The sequence below is a fragment of the Petaurus breviceps genome, unplaced genomic scaffold, assembly GCF_028583685.1.
Source record: "Petaurus breviceps papuanus isolate PSGF00001 unplaced genomic scaffold, PetGlider_PUasm1.0 90804, whole genome shotgun sequence".
Lineage (NCBI taxonomy): Eukaryota > Metazoa > Chordata > Mammalia > Diprotodontia > Petauridae > Petaurus > Petaurus breviceps.
The window spans coordinates 9,362,198-9,366,204 of record NW_027187348.1 but is presented as its reverse complement, the minus strand read 5'-3'; the positions used below and the strand labels follow the sequence as shown (position 1 = coordinate 9,366,204).

Here is a 4,007-nt window from a genome sequence, read left to right as displayed (position 1 = left end):
GGAGTGGGAGTGAAATGGTAAAATCTGGCCTTCAAGTGGTAGGTTCCATAGTTAGAAGTAATCTGCAGAAATTCATTAAATAAGATTTTTCGAGGGAGCCACTCTATACAAAAACAGCATAGGCTATCTGTTGATATGGTTCATTGTTATCTTGAAAGACTTATTTCCCCCAAAATATATGCCTGTTTGGCCTGTCAGTCACTAAAATCCTTATCATGAGTCTCTCTTTTGAATTAAAGCTTTGGCAAGCCCTGTAAAATGAAAATATATTCCCTAGACGGGTTAACATGCTAAGTCATGATCAACCATTAACACTTTAGATTGAATTTGTTAGATTGAATCTTTTTTTGTTGTGTAAATTTTTATTTTTACATAGGGAAAATCAAATACACATTTAACCCACTTTGGTTGCAAGTTCCTTAGCTTTTGCTTTTTCCAGCTTGGCAATATGAGCCACTGATTTTGGACCCAGAACATTGCCACCCCAGTGACGACAGATCTCATCATATCTGTCATTATGATTGGTTTTGATGGCTTCCACCAGCTTAGACAGGGTTCCCTTATCTTCAGGGTTAACTTGTGTGAAGGCAATGCTAGTGCAGGTCTTTCTGTGAACTAAGGGTCCGAGTCTTGCTTTACCTTTGATAATACAGTAAGGAACCCCCATTTTCCAGCACAAGGCAGGTAGGAAGACCACTAGCTCAATGGTATTCACGTCATGTACAATTACTACCAACTGTGCTTTCTTGTTTTCTACCAGGGTAGTAACAGTGTTAACACCTGCTCTGAGAACAGGTGGTCTCTTAGTGGGGACATCTCCTTTGCCTGCAGCCTTTTGTTCAGCCCGAGCCAGCAGCCTTTGCTTCTTGTCTTGCTTTGTCTCTGGTCTATATATTTGAGCCAGTTTAAGCAGTTGAGTAGCTGTCTGACGATCCAAAGCTTGGGTGAACTGGTTAATTGCTGGCAGAACCTCCAAACACTTATAAAGGGTAGACCTTTGACGCTGCAATCTAATGTAGCGAGGCCATTTGACAAATCGAGTAAGGTCCCTTTTGGGCTGGATGTCCTGACCAATGCCAAAGTTCTTGGGACACTTCTCAAACAAAGGATCGAGCACTTTCTTGGCCTCTTGCTTCTTTACTACATCAGGGGCTGGAGCCACCTTCTTCCCCTTGGCCTTCTTCCCTTTTGGCATCTTGGCCGGCTGAACGAGAAAAGCATTAGATTGAATCTTAAACTGAATTTGTTAGAGATCAAGGTCCCAAAGGTATGGAATATAGAAGTAAGTTTTGAGAGTTTGGAAAAAGAGATAGGTATAAATCTTTTGGAGATGCTGGGGAGGACAACAACCAAGGTTTCAAGCACCCGAGATGTTGGAGAAGAAGGGCCTGCTAGAAGGAAGGCGAAGGCTGCTGAAAAGAAGATGGAGAAGCATCAAAACCTCTTATGACTTCATCATTTTGATCTGGTCTGGGACTATAAAAAGGCATTGAATTTTTCTGGAGATTCACAAGGATAAAGCTTAGATCCTTGAAGGAACTCAGAGTTCATTATAACTGATTTTGAAGGAAGTATTTATACATAAAGGGGGAGAATCATTTTTTTAAAGACAGAATTAGGTTAAAATACCTGGCTTTCAGAAAATAAGTATTTCTGATACAGTGTGACATGTGCAGTGTGTTCGTTGCCAATCTCTCCCTTCCTCTAGTGACTAGATCCTGCAAGCCTCCTAATCCCAGGCCTGATTAAATTGTGTTCTGCTATAGCTGCATAATCTCCCTTTTTTGCATCTTCCATGTGTATTGAGAAATGTATGCTAAATCCTTCTCTCTGATTTGTCCAATCTCTGAGGATGGTGGCATCCCTGAACATGAAAGTGAAAAAGTTTTTTTTTTTCTCAACTTAAGCAAAAAGACACAAATATGTGTGTGTGTGTGTATTATTTTTCTGGGGGGGTAGCGGTTTCATGTCTTATTTTTAGAACCCCAAAAAGTATGCTCATGGGCTCTATTTAAAAATAAACTTAAAAAAATTCCTGGAAGAGCAGAAATTTGTTATTAAAAAAAACACTTGCTAAAATATTTCTCCCTAACACTACTAAGTACAGCTGCAGGGATACTGAGAAGCAAAATCCAAAAGCTGCATAAAGATTTAACCACTAGGCTGATATGTGACAGTCAGGTGTTGACAAGGGAGAGCTCCCCTGTGTATTTTCCCTGAGAGAGGAGAAATTGCTGTTGGTTTGGGAGAGAACTGGGAGAGATACAGAAGCTGTAACACTGACATTTCTGAAGAGGGAACTTTTGCTTTCAGAATAAATGTGGGGCCTTGTACATTTGGGTGGGGTCATAAACCATGCAGATTATTTTCCCCCTGGGGAGGATTTCCAAAGAACATTCAGGTCTTGACTTAGAATACACTTAATGAAAAAAGGCTGTCTCTCAGTCTCTCACTGCCTTTGCTTTGTAGACACCAGTAGGTGCTGGAGGGTGGGGAAAGGACCCCTCAAAATGCATTTACAAACTTTTCAATGGAACTATTCTAAGCTCCTTCTGGTGCCTAGAATTCCTTTGTTCTGAACTTTTTGTTGACTTTTTTCTTGTAGTATGTCCTGAAGAATAGTGGTTCAGAGTTTAACCTTAAAGAGGCATATTGAGATTGGATTTGGGAATAGTTTGGGATAAAGGGTCCCAGGAAGGAATCTGGATTAATATCTGGCATTCTATCCCATGAAGACCTAAGCAGACCATGGAATCTACTCACTGGCCCTTCTATTACTTCAGGTTTAGTCCTGCTCAATGAGTTATGGAGAAAGGAAAGGAGAATTACAAGCTTTAGAGTTGCAAGGGACCTTGGATATTATCTCACATATTCTAAATGAGAAAATGTGGCCCTCTAGACCTTTTTCTATTTGACTAAATCCAAACTTCACAGAACAAATCTCCTTAAAAAAAAGGATTTGTTCTGTAAAACTTGGACTCAGTCAAAAGGCCACATCTAAGGACCTAGAAGGTCACATGTGACCTTGAGGAAGAAGGTTACCCTCCCCTGGGTCCAAATCTCTCATTTTCCTGAAGAGGAAGTGAGGTACTGATTTATTTAGTTTCAGAGCTGGAAAGACCTTTAGAGGTCATCAAATTCAGCCCCTCATTTTACAGATGAGCAAATTAAATCACAGAAGGATTGCCCAGGACCACAGAGCTAATAAATATCGGCAGTGAAATTGAAATCCAGATCTTCCTGATTCCCAAATCCATCATTCAATCAACTACCAGACTATACTACCTTTAAATTCACACAGGATAGAAAGTAAAAACTGTGAGTTTTGTTGTCAGGAACTGAGCCTAAATCTGGGTGGGATTGTGTGTGTGTGTGCGTGTGTGTGTGTGTGTGTGTGTGTGTGTAAGGTTGGGGGTGTTGGACAGGACAGCAAGGCTAGTACTAATCAAAATTGGTGAGTATATATTTGCCTTTAAGTCCCCTTCTCTTCTTCTAGGGTTCACTCTCCTCTACCTCTATGTGTTTCCACCAAAATCTATACTCCTGATTAAAAGATATATGCTCTGGAATTTACCTTAACACTCACTCCACTGCACTCAAACTTATAGGTAGGTAGGTACCTTATATACTAGGATCAACTAATTAATGCCAAAGTATAAGACAGAGATCATGAGTTTAAGGTATTATTCTTCTCTGAATTAACATTCACACCTTAATAGGTTCTCTAATTGCCTTAGTCCTAAGAAATTAGTAGGAGAAATTTCAGGAAATAATAGTTCTAAAATTTTTGTCAGCTGTATTTCCATATGAGGTCTGCCTTTTTTTGGGAGGGTAAATGTGACAGAATGAACAGTACAGTGACAGAAACATCTTAAGTAATGGCAGACCTCTTCCTAGGCAAAACTACACAGCAGCCTCTTACCTCTTTTGAGGTCATGAGTCAGTCATCAATTCCAAGACTGTCTATATAGATCAGGGTGTAGGATGCCTTAGTCTGTCATTGTTTT

The 4,007-nt window shown here is 40.0% G+C and overlaps 1 pseudogene; it reads right to left on the bottom strand.

The window, feature by feature from the left end:
• Window positions 1–370: 370 nt before the first annotated feature.
• Window positions 371–1,216, bottom strand: LOC138147714 (large ribosomal subunit protein eL8 pseudogene; annotated as a pseudogene).
• Window positions 1,217–4,007: the final 2,791 nt, after the last annotated feature.